General features: G+C 48.2%; 1 protein-coding gene across 2 annotated transcripts in view; it reads left to right on the top strand.

Moving 5' to 3' along the window:
- The window catches only part of DNAAF9 (dynein axonemal assembly factor 9), a 2133167-nt gene that overhangs the window by 1833880 nt on the left and 282761 nt on the right, over positions 1 to 16526 (top strand). The window lies entirely within an intron of this gene.

Here is a 16526-nt window from a genome sequence, read left to right as displayed (position 1 = left end):
GGAGGAGCTTTATCTCAGGGATTCGCGGTGGAACGTGCGCATAGAGCTCGGACAAGGAAGCCGCCGCCGGGAAAGGCACCTAGGCCAGTAATTGACAAAATCCTTAATTACCGGGATCGGGAGAGGATACTAGAACACTTCCGCAAGGGTGGAACGATTAAACGAGGGGCGGCAAACATAACGGCCTACCCGGACAGTACCCTGATGGTGCAGCGTAGTCGTATGAACTTTGGGATGGTAAAGCGGAGATTGAGAGAGGCGGGCCATAAAAACATGTTGCTGTATCCGGCGAAATTGAAAGTTTTTCATAAACACAGGACTTTGTTTTTTGAGACTCCGGAGGACGCCATGGGATGGCTCGACGCGCAGGGATGCCCCCAGGAGCCTGACGTTCGGACGGAAGAGGAGATGGAGGAGATAAGTAGTGCACGAGGAGGGCGGCACAAGATGGCGCGGAATAAGACTCTGGGACTTGATTATAGTAATTTGAGCGGCCTTAGACAGAGAAGACCAGACCGTTAAATAACATGTTATGAGAACTGTGACTATTGCTGTTTTTTAGGGGAGCCTTGCAGAGCGGACCGCTTTACCCGATTTAGTAACCTTAGTTAAGTGGCCATTATGGCGACTTCACCCTACTGAGCTCTGGGCACTGGTTGGTGCTTGCAGGGCTAGATGTGGGGGTGCCTCAGTTCCATGGAAGGAGCTGGGCAGTGTCATGATCTCTGCTTCCAAAAGGTCAGGGTTTTCCCAACTCCCTTGGAAGCAGATCCATAACCCAGGTTCCGAGTGCCAACCAGTCCCAATTGGGACCTTTTGGACCCAGTCCTGGCGCCAGTGGCACCAGGCTCATAAATATGCCCAGTCCCAGCGCTGGAAGCGCCGGGCTCATAATGCTTGGGTGGACTTACCTGCAGCAGATCATGCTGCTTACTTGCCTGCCAGTTGAGCCTCTGATCCTCTTCTGTTTGGAACTACTTTTCCTGTTGGGTGGGGCTGGAGCCACTCCCTAGATTCAGAACACTGGAACTCTTCTGGAAGGCAGGAACTCTTTTCTTACCAGGAACTCTTTTCTTACTTAGGCGTGGCTGTGGAAGGAGACACCTAAGCACTACAGGAGGCTATTTAAACCACACCCGGTGGATGAATCTTGCTTTGTGTTATTCTGCACCCTCTGCAGCAGAACGCTCATCGTGTCTTCAGAATCCGGTCCTGGGCCTAAGGAAAAAGGCTTACCATCCTGAATCCAGTCTTCAGCAACACCTATAAAGACAAGAAAGAACAGGTTAGCATTCCGGCATCTGAAAGGCAAAGGCTTACCTACTCTTCGTGCGCTCCGGAGGTCTTCACACTGCATTCCGGCATCTGAAAGACAAAAGCTTACCAACTCTTCGCACGCTCCGGAGGCCGTCAGCGCTGCATCCCGCATCTGAAAGACAAAACAAGGTGCGTTTAAAGACATAGGGGAACTTTAATACTCATGTGCCATTACTCCTTTCCACATCTAACCCAGTGGGTATCCCGACACCCTGCAGCCGCTCCGAACTTGTACCTGCAAAATAAAAAGACAGTTAGAGCGCATCGTGAAGCTGGCAACAAGCGCTTACTTACGTGCTTCCAGGCGCTTCTATTCATCACACGGGCTCCATCTTCAACTCACTTCAGCCCGTCATCCGCCATCGCCGGAACCCTGCAAAACAAGAGACATCATTATTAAAGACTTTAAAGACATTTGAGTTACTCGAAACTTACCGTTCGTGCAGTAAACGACGGACAGCAGTCCTCTGGAGTCAAGAGGCCTGCGCTACATATCCAGTGAAGGAACTGGTTACAGCACCCTGCCCCGAGGCAGATGGAGAGCTCGGCATTCACTTACCTAAGGTGAGAGCGTTAACCTGTGGGGGTCTACAGGAGAGGAGAAGAGGAAAGAGATAGGGACACCCCAATAACCCCAGTTCATTAACCCCGTATTTTCTATCTGCAGACATCTTACCCTGCACGTCAGGCATACAGGGCACAGAGGTCCAGCCCAAAGAGCCAACCGGGTGCTGCACATCACCTTTGAAGATACGGTAGTCGCCCAGTCAAGACCGGCGCCTCTGCGAGAATCAGGTGAGCGTTACAGGCAGCAGTTGGGGAGTGTGGTGTTGGGGAAGGGATGGGTGGAGGGTGGGGAGGGAAGTGGGGAGTTTGGGCTGTACATAGTTATGGGGAGTTCGAGTTTGTATATGAGGCTACGAGGAAGAGCTAGAGGGTTGTATCTGTATCGCGTGGGCAGGTGGGATTGGCTGCACGGAAGGGGGGAGGATACTTATGAGCTATGGGGGATCTTAAGATCGTAACGTGGAATGTCAGGGGACTCAATAGTTACCTCAAGAGGAACAAGGTCATGATGTATTTGAAAGGACAGAAGATTGATATTGCACTGTTGCAGGAGACACATCTGACGCGGGAAAAGCTGGAGCTGGTGGTGAAGAAGTGAAGAGGTATTGTAGTGGGTTCTCCGTATTCTACCTACGCTAGGGGAGTGTTGGTCTGGGTGGCACTGCACGTTCCGCTCCAACTTACACAGGAGGTGGTGGATACAGAGGGGAGGATGGTTATATTGAAGGAGCTGGTGGAGAATAAAGAGGTGTGCGTTCTAAATACGTATGCCCCCAATCAAAACACGGCGGCATATTTTAGGACTCTGTGTACCAACCTGGGTACGTGTGTGGGTGGGGCGGTTATTTGGGGGGGCATTTTAATTGTGTGCTGAACCCCAGGGTAGACAGATCTGATGATAAGATTGATAGGCCCACCCCAGCAGCCAGGGCATTGCAGACGCTGCTCGACGACTTCAGGCTGGCAGATATTTGGAGACTGAAACATCCTAATGGGGAGCAGTATTCGCATTACTCAGCCCCGCAACAACTGCATACGAGATTTGATTATTTTTTTGCCACGCCAGATGTGGTGGTAGAGACCACCCAAATAGAATACAAAGCGAGGGTCCTTTCGGACCACTCGCCTCTGGTCCTGGGGTGGCAGTACTGCCGCCCCAGGGCGCGGATACCAACGTGGCGCCTCCGTGCTGAGGCACTCAAGGATCTGGTCTTCAGAGAGGACATCAGAGGTGAGATTATACATTATTTCGAAGAGAACACTGGCAGTGTGGACTCGGCGGGCACGCTCTGGGAAGCCTTTAAGGGGGTGTTGTGGGATGCTGCCATCGCTAAATCGAAGGGCCTGCAGGGTGGGGTCCTGACGGAGTTAGGGGGGACTGAGGATGAACTAGAAAGGGAGCTCAATAGTGGAGGTGGGGGATGCGGAGCTAGTACTTAAACTACAGCAGCGGTGTGCGGAACTTTGGGAAAGGCTCTGCAACCTTAATTATAAGAAGTATGTTGAGAGGCAGCATGCAGGTGGGGATAAAACGGGCCGCCTCTTGGCGTGGCTATACAAGAGTGAAACCCCTAGACCCCGGATTAGGACGATAATCAGAGAGGATGGAGAGGTAGCGGACACCCAAGAAGGAGTCAATGAAGCATTCTTGGATTATTACAGGGCACTATATGAGGACAAAGGGGGGGCAGCCGAGAGGAGATAAGGGAAACTTTAAGAGATATTGGATTACTTGGATTAGCGTTGAGGAAAGAGAAGAGCTAGATGCACCGATTACTTTGGAGGAATTGAATGAGGTGGTGAGCCAGCTGCCCACCAGTAAGACCCCGGGAGTGGACGGACTTCATAGCAAATTTTATAAAGCATATAGCGAGGAGGTACTCCCCCAGCTCCCCCCACCCCCCATGTTAGAAATGTTTAATGAATCGTTTGAGTTGGGCCGCGGTTGCCGGAATCGCTTAGAGAAGCGATCATAATACCGCTCCCTAAACCCAACAAACCAGGGCATAGCTGTGGCTCCTACAGACCCTTGTCAATGCTGAATCAGGACGGCAAGATATTGATGCCAGTCCTGGCTAATTGATTGCGGAGAGTTATTAGTAAATTGATACATCCGGACCAAACAGGTTAGCTCCCCAACAGGAATATAACCCACAATTATAGGCGACTCCACCGGGTGGTTGAATGGGGGAACAAGAGCGAGGGTGAAATGTCGGTTGTGTCCTTAGATGCAGTCAAAGCTTTCGATTCAGTCAGGTGGTCGTGGTTGCTGGAGGCCCTGAGGGAGTACGGGATGGGGCCGGGCTACATTAGGTGGGCGAAGTTGCTGTACAGTGAGCCACTAGCTAGGGTTCGTACAGGAGCGGTGATATCCGAGAGGTGGCAACTTAGCAGAGGCACCAGACAAGGGTGCCCCTGGTCCCCGATGTTATATATTCTGGCCTTGGAGCCCCTGGCAGTATACTTTCGGCAACAATATGACATGATAGGCATCGAGGTAGAGGGAGAGAAACACCTAATATCCCTATATGCTGACGACTTGCTATTATATTTGAAATATCCGGAGGAAAATCTTCAATATATTCTGGAGGTAATGGAAAGGTATGCGGAACTGTCTGGCATAGCGGTGAACCCCCAAAAATCGAGCATATTCCCATTGGATAGCTACAGAGGAACCCTTCCGGAGCGGTTACCAGTGTTGCCGATACCATGGGCGGTTGGTTCAGATGTATATAGATGTATAATAGATGTGTATCCCACGGTAAAGGAGGAACATTTGCATAACACCGAGGTGGCTGTGGGAAAAATCCGTAAAAGTATGAAGTTTTGGGAGAAGTTGCCGTTGGCAATGATGGGACGGGGGGCGATGCTTAAAATGGTGGCCCTGCCTACACTCTTTTATTTTTTCAGCAATATTCCGTATATGATGCCTGAGAAGTTTTTTGCTAAACTGAATAGTATGTGCAGAGACTTCCTATGGCATGGCACCCGGAACAGAGTGGCGCTATGGAAGTTGCAGAATTTCCATGAGAGGGGGGGTATTAAGCTGCCTAATTTTGAGGCCTATTATGTAGCTGGTCAGTTGCAGTATGTGGTCAAATGGCTCTCTGATGAGGCAACTCCCGAATTTAGGCTGTTTGGACAGGACTGTACTCCGTTTTACCTGAAGGAAATTATTTGGTTGCCTAGTTCAGAAATGAAGGAGCGCCCGGGAATGATGTTGCTGGGGTGGAAGATGTGGCGTAGAGTATGTCGAATGATGGAGGACCTGTACCCGTGTTCCCTGCAGGTGCCGTTGGTTGCTTTGGCAGGGGAAGACAAGCAACTAAGGATGATTATCAGGACCTACTGGGAGTCGGTCGGGCTGGTTACATTGGGGGATGTTTGGCAAGAGGGAACCATTAGGGATTTTGAAGGACTAGGGGAAGAGGCGGGCTTGCATTGGGGCCAGTATGTCACGTACCTCAGACTGGTGCAGAATATTTGTAAAATCTGGCCTGAGACTGTATTGGTGGAAGAACCAGACGCCACTATGGGGACAATATATGACATATCAGAAGGGGGGCATGAGATCTCTAGATTGTATGAGATGGTGATGACCCGGGTTGGGAAAGAGTTGACGCATTTGAGGTTGTATTGGGAAACTGAGGTGGGAGCACAGATGGAGGATGGGATGTGGGAGCGTGCTATGGGATACCATAAGAAGGTGTCAAGAAATGATAGATTACAACAAATACAGTTGTATATAACTGTATATAAATACAGTTGATTACAACTATATGACCCCGATGAGAATATCTAGGTTCGGAAATGCGGGGCGACAAGCGTGCCCAAAATGCGACAAGGAAAATGCTGAGATGACGCACATGTTTTGGTCTTGCCCAATGATTGAGAGTTTCTGGGGAGAAGTGGCGCAAAAACTAGCGGACAAAGGGGTCACGCTCATTATAGACACGGCCCGGGCCTGCCTGTTGGGAGGGTTTCCCAGACCATGGAAACTTAAACATGTTTGGAAATTGAAGGACTTGGCACATGTGCTCGCAAAACGGAGGATTGCCATGGGATGGAAGCAGTGTCATAAGCCACAGGTGGAGGTATGGTGGCGGGAATTGCAGAAATGGCCGTAGGCTGAAACGGTGGTATGGCAGGAGGCATGTAGCATGAGTGGGGAAGAAGTGGGTACCTTGATGGCATGGAGAGTATTAATAGCAGGACTGTTTGGAACAATAACGGATTCTGCAGACTCAGAAGGAGGTGATATCCTGCCACACGTAGCAGATACGGAAAGTGAAGGACAAACAAGCTCTTGAGGGGGGAGGGATTGGGGGAGCAGTGGTTTTGACTAATTGATGTTCATGTGATTGTTGCAAAAAGCGCTGCCAGTTTGGTTTGTATTGTTTGTTTGTTTTAAAAATTAATAAAAACTGTTTAAATTGATGTATAGGTGTTTTTTTTTTTTTTAAACATGGTATAAACATAATTATTTCATTTACATTTACAGAACAAAAACAACACCTCTGAGTATAATTAACTACATTTTAATGATAATTCACATTCAAGAGATAGATTTTATTTTCTAAAAAATCAAAGGTTGCAAGATTTTTTTCATTCAAATTTCGAATGCAGATGTCAGAATCGGAGGATTCACATTCCTTTCTCACCAGTTTGACTTTGGCGGTTTTCTTGTTGGTTGTAGTTTTCTCTTTCTTTTTAGCGGTTCGGGTTTCGTGGAGATAGGGTGGAGCCTCGCCTGATGCCACCCTGCTGGCTGAAGGCCAACCAGACTAGCATCGCGGGCCACTGCCCAAGCCGGGTGCACCAGAGCTATTTCTGAGAGGTTCGCGCGGTCAACATTTCTGGGAATGATGATCCAGGAGTGATCCAGGAGTAATCGTAATGATGGTATCCAAGAAGGAGTTGAGGACAAGTTGAATCAGAGAATCCAAGAACAAGCCCACCGCCAGGAAGACGCTAAGCAAAGACCTTGTCCAAAGCGGTTCACGGAGAGGAACTGAAAGGCTGGAAGAACAGGAGCGAGGTAGCAACAGGAAGGAGGCACAGGTAAGGATAGCGGCTACGGTTCATGGAACAAGCCGAGAATCACAGAGAGAAGCGGCAGCACGACCCAGGGGTGGCACTACCAGGAAGGCAAGAGCAAGTAGATGCACTGAGCGCGGCTGACCAAAACCGAGCGTTGAGATGCGCTGACACATGTTCTGAATGGCGCTTAAATGACGAGGTTATCAACAAACCCAGCGACTAGACGGGTCTACCGGCAGGCGGCCATGTTGGAAGTAAAAACGGACGCCGCCAAATGGCATTGGAGCCTCAAAGCTGAAAGAAATGGGCGGCTACGTTGATTCATGACGGCATGCCCGCAACAAAATCTTGCTCCACCGGGTTCCTTGGAAGGATTTGGTGAAAACGATGAACCAGACGGGGAGCAATGAATGTTGCCCTTGGGCTCCCAAGTTCGCTTGCTTGGGGGATATCCCTTCCATTCCCCAAGGTACTGTAGACGTCCTCTTTGGTACCTTGCATCGCATATCTTTGAGACCTCATATTCGAGCTGGTTATCGTTGATGACCAGAAGAGGATGTTTCTTGGTTCTTGTAGATGGATGATAAGGCTTCAACAAAGATGAGTGGAAGATGGGATGGATTCTCTTCTAGTACTCGGTGAGACGCAGTCGAAAGGTTACAGGGTTGATGACCTTGATGATTGAGAATGGTCCGTAAAAGAGTGGCAACAACTTGTTTGGTCTTAGATGCCTGGGTAAGTACCGAGCTGATAGCCAAACCTTATCCCCAATGACATAAGCTGGTGAAGGCCGGCGTTTGGCATCTGTAAATCTCTTGATATCCGTCCTGGCTTGTTGTAGGTGTTCCTTGACGTTTTTATGTACTGTCGTCAGGTCAGTTATCCATGCGTCGACCAAAGGAACTGGGCTAAGGCACAGCCGTGGGAAAGACTGACGGATGGTATCCTTGATTGCAGAAAAAGGGACTTGTCTTTGTTGTCGAATGTTCGGAGTTGTTATAGGCAAACTCGGCCACCGGAAGAAGAATTGACCAATCATCCTGACCAGGGAGGAGAAGCACCGAAGGTATTGTTCAAGGGTTTGATTAACTCTTTCAGTTATTCCGGGGGATGATAACCGGAAGACAGATCTCTTTTTATACCCAACAGGCGACATAAATGTTGCCAGAACTTGGAAGTGTAATGGGGGAGACGATCCAAGATGATGGATCTTGGGAAAGTAACCCATGGAATCTGAACATCTCTTTCACAAAGACTCTGGCCATGTCACTGGCGGAAGGTAGTTTCTTCAAGGACGTGAAATGTGCCATGTACGAGAAGAGATTGATTGTAACCCTGATTGTGGTGTGACCCTGGGATGGTGGTAGATCCATGATGAAATCGGTGGCTATGGTTTCCCATGGTCGCAATGACAGTTCCGGTTGAAATAGGAGGCCTGCTGGTTTTCTGGTTGTCCTATTTGTTTTGATTGCAGATAGCACACGAGGTAATGGCTACAATCTTAGAGGGGTCCATGGCAATGCCTTACGGACTTAAGATGAGTCCCAGGTATTTCACTGTGGTGACATGGAAGATGCATTTCTCTGGTTTGGCCAGTAAACAATGTACCTGCAAACGCTGTAATACCAGGTAACATTTTCCTGTGCAAGGCTGGATCTCTTGAATTCACCAGGATGTAATCCAAATAGACACTGACGAACTAGAACAGCATATCCGAAAAGACCCTGTCCATACAACGCTGGAAAATGGCAGGGGCATTGGAGATGCCGAAGGCCATGACCAGGTATTCGAAGCGGCCAAAAGGTGTCCTGAAGGCAGTCTTCCATTCCTCGCCGTTCCTTATGCGGATGAGATGGTAGGCCCCCGCTTTGGTCCAATTTAGTGAATATCACGGCACCCCGTAAGGCTTCCAGGATGTCTGCGATTAGAGGCAGAGGGTATTGACCCTTCCTGGTACATTGATTCGAACCTCTGTAGTCCAAGCATAGGCAGAGTTCTTTGGTGTCTTTCTTAGGCACGATAAATAGAGATGCTCCCAATGGCGATTTTGACGGACGGATGGTACCGTGGTATCCAGGTATTCACTAAGCGCCTTTTTCTCACGCTCGGACAAAACAAACATCCGACCAAAGGGTATGACTGCATCCTCATCGGTTTCAATGGCACAATCTTCCGGTCTATGGGGGGGCAAGGGTTGTACAATGGCTGTATTATTGGATAAGGGATGATAAGCCTTGGGTACCTGGTTGACGTAGACCGTGATCTGCTGTCTCTTGGGTTGTTCATTTTCGGCTGAAACCACCAGCTGGGCTGTCCGGTAGAGACACTGTGCAAGACCGTATTTGGATCCAAGGAACAAGGAGCCGGCTGCCCAATTGGTATAAGGGTTGTGATGTTGTAACCAAGGCATGCCTAAGACCATCGGATAGTGGGCAGCCCTTATGATGTCAAAGCTCAAATTTTCCTGGTGGTTGTTGATGGATAGCAGAAGTTCTGGTGTTTGCTGAGTGATGGGTCCAGAAGACAGTGGGCATCCGTCGATACCTTCCACTGCCTGCACCAAGTCATTGGACTCCCTGGATATGTGATGTTGAGTTGCCCATCCGTCATCCAGGAAGATGCCCATGGCACCGCAGTCTTCGAAGACCAGGACCGGATGAGCCACTCCTGTGGCAGAGGCCAAGATCACTTGAAGGATAACCAATGTTGAACCTTGGGCTGGTCCCAGAGATGCAGAGAAAAAGGAGCGAACATCGTTCTCCTGAAACTGGGCTCCATTCAGGATCGGGAGCTGGCGTTTCCCGACCGCCTTGGCGGGGCTGTTGGACAGTTCCTAACCAAATGCTTGTCCGAGGCACAATACATGCACAACCCGCTGTAGATCCTTCGGGTTCTTTCCTCGGGTGTCATGGGTCCCCTCAGTGTTGTCAACTGCATTGGTTCTCCTTCTGCTTGTGATGGTTGAGGTCCCTCTCTGGGACTAGGATAGACTGGCAAAGACTTGGACTGGGGCCCACAAATCCGTCTTTTCTCCGCCTTCCTTTCTGGAAGACAGAAGTCCGTTTGGAGGGACAAATCCAGAAGAGCCTGGAAGGAACTTGGGCTAGCCACTCTGGCAAGTTCATCCTTCACCTCCTCTTTAAGTCCTTTTCTGAACAAAGTAAAGCATGCCTCGGGTGACCAGTCAGTTTGCTTGGCTAACAGCTTTAACCTGATAACGTATGTCAACATGTATTGGTTGCCTTGTTGCAATTCGAGCAGCTTCTCCTAGGCTGAAAATACTTGCTCTGGGCGATCAAACATTGCCTTAAATGGCTGGATAAATCTGTCGTAATTGTCCAATAAGGGGTCCCCAGCAGCTACCAAGGGTGTAGCCCAAGCTAGGGCGTTACCAGCAAGATGTGAAAATATGAAGCCGACCTTAGCCCTATTTGTTGAAAAGTAGTAGAGCTTGAAGGTGAAGTGCACCATGCACGAATCAAGGAAGGATCACAGTGTCATAGGGGCTCCATCATACCTTTCCACTGTGCCTCCTGTGGAAGCACTCTCTTGGAATGCAGAAACGCTAGAAAGCCCAAGCTATCTCAAGGCAGTGTTTTCCGCCTTAAGGTTTTGAACTTCTGTTGACAACTCCTGCATGCCACGTAATCAATTCTGGAGGGTGGGTTCCATCATTGCTGACGTGTCGATCTTTAGGAATCTCAAACTGTCAGAATCGGAGGATTCAGATTCTTTCTCACCTGTTTGACTTTTGTGGTTTTCTTCTTGGTTGTAGTTTTCTCTTTCTTTTTAGTGATTCGGGATTCGTGGAGATGGGGGCGAGCCTCCCCTGACGCCACCCTGCTGGCTCAAGGCAAACCAGACTAGCATCGGGGGCCACTGTCCAAGCAAGGATGACCGGAGCAGTTTCTGAGAGGTCCGCGCGGTCACCAATTCCGGGAATGATGATCCAGCAGTGATCATAATGATGGTATCTAGGAAGGAGTTCAGGACAAGTTGAATCTGAGTAGCTGGAGAACAAGCCCACCGCCAGGAAGAAGGTAAGCGAGACCTTGTCCAAGGCGGTTCACACAGAGGAACCACAAGGCTGGAAGAACAGGAGTGAGGTAACAGGAAGGAGGCACAGATAAGGATAGCGGCTGCAGTTTATGGAACGATCCGAGAATCCCAGAGAGAAGCAGCAGCACGACCCAGGGGTGGCACTACCGGGAAGGACAAGGAAGGGAAGAGCAAGTAATGCTCTGAGCATGGCTGACCAAAATCGAGCATTCAGACATGCCGACACATGTTCTGAACAGCGCTTAAATGACGAGGTTGCCAAAAAACCCAGCAACTAGACCGCAGCAGTCTATCTGGACGGCGGCCATGTTGGAAGTAAAAATGGATGCCACCAAACGGTTACTGAGCCTCCAACCTGAAAGGGTGGCCGCATTGAATTGTGACAGCAGAACCATAAATGATCCGCCGGTATAGCCCAAAGGTTGTGGATACATCTACCCAACTTCTCATGGCGGAGCTGGGTAATCTTGGGGCATTCCACACATAAGTGTTTTAGTGTCTCTTGGTGTTGGTTGCAGTAACGACATCTCAAGCTGGAGGACAGGCCGTCTTGTGAACCTTGAGCCTCCTTTAAGTATAAATTGAATCTTAGTCTCATTCGGAAGTCCCTGGACAGGTGCTTTTTCAGGTAAACAGATATGGTGTTAAAGCTTTTTATATTGTGTTCGAAATGGTTGTTGAAACATCAGTAATTCATCAGAATCGACCTGTTCTTCAGACATTCACTAGTGTATTGTTTACTTTTCACCATGGGAGGGTTACTGAGAAATTCCACAGCAGAGGAGTCAATCCTCGTTAGTATCTGTTCACAGTTGGCCTTTTAGGCCACTAATGTTTTACAGATCGCTCGGTTGAGTTCTTGACCCAATGTTATGTATAGAGATGCATATGCGGAAGGTAGAATTAGCGCATATGTTTGCACCGTTTTCCATTCAACCAGAGAGCCAGCAGTTATCAAGCCCAGTTCATGCCGCCATCGGAAGAGAATTTGGCAAGTGTAGGGCCCTTCTCCACAGGAGGGCCTCAGGCGATGACGAGTCTATGGCAATTCCCAAATTCTCCACACCGAAAATCAGGCATGGCAAGATTTTTTGCCTGTACAATTTCAGCACGGGCCACGTTGAGTAGCGACCAAATTTGTTGTCAAAGAGTCGCAACTGGGAAAAAGATGTTCTGAATTCCATATAAGTTTCAGCTTTGTTTTTGTGTGATGACCCTATACTGCCCAAGTATTTAAACTCCTTTACTACTTCCAAAGCACACCCCTGTACCATCCATGCGTGTGGTTTCCATTTAGACTTTTTTCTTCATTCAAGATCAAAACTTTTGATTTCGCACCATTTAATTTAAGGTCCAGGCTTTCGAAGTAACAATATAGATTGTCCAAGGCCCGTTGTTATCCTTTCGGAGTTTTGTCAAAAATAATTACATTGTCCGCATAGTTTAGATATTGGATCTTGGACTGACCTAGAATATGCAGATGCGTACGGACATATTCCAAGCAAAGACCCATTCTGTTATATAAAAACGGAAAAGAAAAGGCACCAGCACGCACCCTTGTCTCAATACCCTGGTTGTAATGATCCAGGCAGTACAGGACCCATTGGCATCAAGTCTTACTCTGATCTTTGTATCCCTGTGTAGCGCTACCAGGATGTCTATTAGTGCATTTGGGTAGCCGTGCTTTGATAGTTTTGCCCATAAAAGCTCTCGATTTACACAGTCAAAAGCATTGCTGATGTCTGGTCCTGTGCCTGAGCATCTAATAAATTTACCAAAAAATATTTGGACCCGTGCCCACTTCCTTTTTGAACCCTGATTGGAAAGAATCAAGCTTGCCTAGACTTCGAGCCTAAGTCAACAGGTACCAGAGGATCAACTTTGAGAAAATGTTACAACTTGGGTCCACAGGGATATCAGCCTATAGTTAAGGGGCTTCTTGGTGGCTATTGCATCCACCAGGCGGGTGAGTGAACTACAGGCTTTATGCAAGCCACCCTTCCTGCGCTTTTTCCAGGAGAAAGTTTCACTCCGGGTAAGCTCTGGCTTCCTCCCCAAGGTTGTATCAGAATTTCACTTGTCACAGTTCATCCACCTTCCGGTCTTCTACCCTTCTCCTCCTCCCTCTAAGCAGGAGGAACGGTTACATCGTCTAGACCCTAAGAGAGCATTGCGTTACTATATCACCAAGACAGCCGATTTAAGAAGAGCTGACCAGCTCTTCATGGCTTTTTCCTAAGCCTGCAACGGCCTGCCCATAACGAAGCAGATTATATGCTGTTGGATAATTCTCTGCATAGATGAATGTTACCAAGCCACTGGGAAGGAATTACCAGCAGGCATCAAGGCACATTCCACAAGGGGAGTCTTCGCATCGACCGCATTGCAAAGGGGGTCCCTGTCCGGGAGATTTGTCATGCTGTGACATGGTCATCTTTGCATACCTTTGCAAAGCCCTATAGCCTGGATGTGGCTCGTACTTCTGATGCGCATTTTGGTAGGGCAGTGCTGCAAAATGTTTTGATATATCTTTTTGTCTGCCTTCTTCGTTACTACTTTGGGAATCTATCTGATGAGGAATCTGCGAGAGAAAAGCAGTCCATTGAAGGAGAAATTACCTTACCATAATGTTCTTCCTATGGATTCTTCTTCCGCAGATTCCTCATCTTCCCTCCCATCCATCCCCGCTCAGAAAGCCAGTGGTTGGTGCGCATCTTTGAATTTCACGTTGACTTGGTGATGATCCTCTGTGTCTGTTTTCTGTCTTCCTGCACATTCTTTAAACATTGTTTTTCTAACGCTACTTGTAGTGCTCTGTTTCAATTGTTCCTCATTTGGAGGTCTATAATTCTTTCTTTTAAAGGGCTCATTAGCCAGTTTGTTCACCGTTTTCCTATGCAGTGTGTTGTGCTCTGGAAAACAGGGGGAACTGAGGTTGGGGCGTAGTGATGTGGTACTTATACGACTGTTAGGCAGAAACCTGTGCAGTTCCCTTTGGGAACACTGCAAAAGATTTAGGACTACAGGTGTTAGCAGTAAACCCACTTGGTAGCATTATGCACCGCCCAGATTTACCTGGTAGCTCTGGCTGAGCAGTCAGACTTCCCTCAAGAAGAGTTAGGCAGTATGCAAAGTATACACAATAGGCACTCAGACACAATAGCACAAGCAAACACTGACCAGAGCTTTGGTATCAAGGTATATCATTATTTATTTAAAAACACACTGATTGAAACACTCCAGCACTATTATTGTAAATCACTCTAAACACAGTTACTATTATTATATATACATCCCTTATTCCTTATCAGACAAGAATTAGTTAACACCACTTATTTCCAGACAGAGGCGAGCGCTTAACTATAGATGGCACTCCAATAAGTTAACGAAAAAGGGAGGGAAAAAGGCAGAATATAAGAAAATACACCACACTAATATTTAGGAACTCTTAAGCAAGGCAGGAAAGTCAAAAGTTACTTGTGAGCCAAAGTCCATAGGCCGGGCCCACTCTTGGAGAGAGCAGGGCACAAATGCACCCAAGATCACAAAATGACAACAGGCTTAAAAAGTCTTGCATGGAGTTCAGAAAGGTTTTAGTTAGGCTCAGAAAAGTGTAGCCAGGGTGTCCCCGGCTAACCCAGGTTTGAAAGCCGGGGGCTAAATCTACCCCGTACAGTCGGTTGCAAGGGAAGCCTGGTGGAACGCGGTACCTTATGTGGAAAGGATCCTCCAGCGGGGGCAGTTGTTCCTGGCAGCGGGTGCAAGTCGCGGTGTCGTCCAGAGGAAGAGAAGATCTCGACGTGGAGGAAAGATGAAGGTCGTTGCACTGCCAGGGAAGAAACCAGCCGTGGAGTTTTCCGGTTAAAGGTACTACCCTTTGATCCGCGGTAGTGGTAAAACGTGGTATCCCGGTTGCCGGGGTGCTTGGCACAGACAAAGCGGCCACGAGATGCTCCAGGAAGTGAAAAAGGAAGCAGACTGGTTATCCCCACCAGTCCAAGAAAGAAGACTCTCCGGGCTGGAGATCTCCTCTGTCGTTGGGAAAAGTGGCGAGACGGTTCAGCAGGGCTCCACCGGTGGTGTCGTCGTAGCAGGTCGGCTCAGCTTCTCCCTCGTCGATTTCTTAGGTCCTGTGGCGACTTCTGAAGTTCCAGTCCCCAAAGCCCTGCTTTTATGCAGCATACCCCCATTCACTCAGCCTAGCTGTCAATCAAACATGCTAAGTGGTGAGCCGGCGGCTCACCACTTGGGCCAATCACACAAGAGTGCAACTTGAGTTACCAAGGTAACTCAGTCCAGGGTGCCTAAACCCCCTCCCAGTCCCCCTGTGGTACCCAGACAGAGTGGCACCACTTTTGGAGGCTTCTGTGGAGAAGCCTGCCAAAAAGTGGAAAAAAGGGCTCGACTTGGGTTGGAGTCACAGAAGAGAACACAAATGCCATTTTAGAATCGAGTCCTGGCAAAAAATACCAACCGGCGAATTAATATTAATTAAATAAACCGGCGGTATGTTCGAGGCTATGAGAATTAAATAATTCAAGTTGGTAGCCTCGAACAATGGAAAATCCCATAGAGCTATATTTGCGGTTGAATATAAAAAGTAGTATCCACTGCCACCAGCACAAACTCGACCAGGGGGGACGGAGACGTGCACCTCGACTAACAGACCCCGGGGCAATCGAATTGCCCCGGCCAGTACGTCCACAATATGATGGTTTGTACTGGTTCTGTTCAGAATTTGAGACTAGTAAAGTCAATGGTGACTTTACATGCCCTGGGAGACAGTAGTCAGTCCCAGGGTATGGAGTCTATATTGGGGGATCACTATGACACCCCTGTGTTACTGCACTGAGGGTGCTGTGTAACACACATCACAAAAACACATGAAGCCCTATGGAGTAAAAGACCCCATAGCCCATTAAGCACATCTAGAGTCAAAGAAACACACTCAAATCATGCCCAAGAGTGAGGGTAAAAGAGTTTCACTCTTGTAAGGAGAAAAAATATAAACCCCAAAAATCCAGCAAAGCTGCTGGGGGACTCACTAGGTTAGGAAATTCAGCCTTAACAGAGAATTCTCCCTAACAACGACGCCTGACATCACGTCTGGAGCCGACGACGACCAGACGCCGAGCAAGACTGATCAATGGTCGACGGCCGAGTCGAGGTACACTACGCCCCATGTCAAAAAATTTCCGAAGCAGTGAAGCTGGAAGGAATATCTATCAGATAAGGAAACTGCGGGAGAAAAATCCATAGAAAGAACATTACGGTAAGTTAATTTCTTCTTTTGCTATTGTAGTTAAGATACAGCATGACAGTTGTCATTGGATAAGTGAACTGCAATGTAACTTTTTTAAAAATGCCTACCAAAATTTAAAACACAATCAGTTGGGCAAACCATACACCTCAGGCTTGGGGTTATTTTGTCAGCATCCTTGTTTTGTTAACCATAGTCCTCAAGTCGTTTCTAACCAACATTTTCATAAAGTTCTGTTGAAATAATAAATTGAACAAGAAGGTCAATAAGTACATTTCAGAAT

Source organism: Ambystoma mexicanum, chromosome 6q (assembly GCF_040938575.1).
Source record: "Ambystoma mexicanum isolate Mex_15411 chromosome 6q, UKY_AmexF1_1, whole genome shotgun sequence".
In the NCBI taxonomy this organism is placed as follows: Eukaryota; Metazoa; Chordata; class Amphibia; order Caudata; family Ambystomatidae; genus Ambystoma; species Ambystoma mexicanum.
Note: the sequence above shows the minus strand (reverse complement) of the source record. Positions and strands in the feature narration are given on the sequence as shown.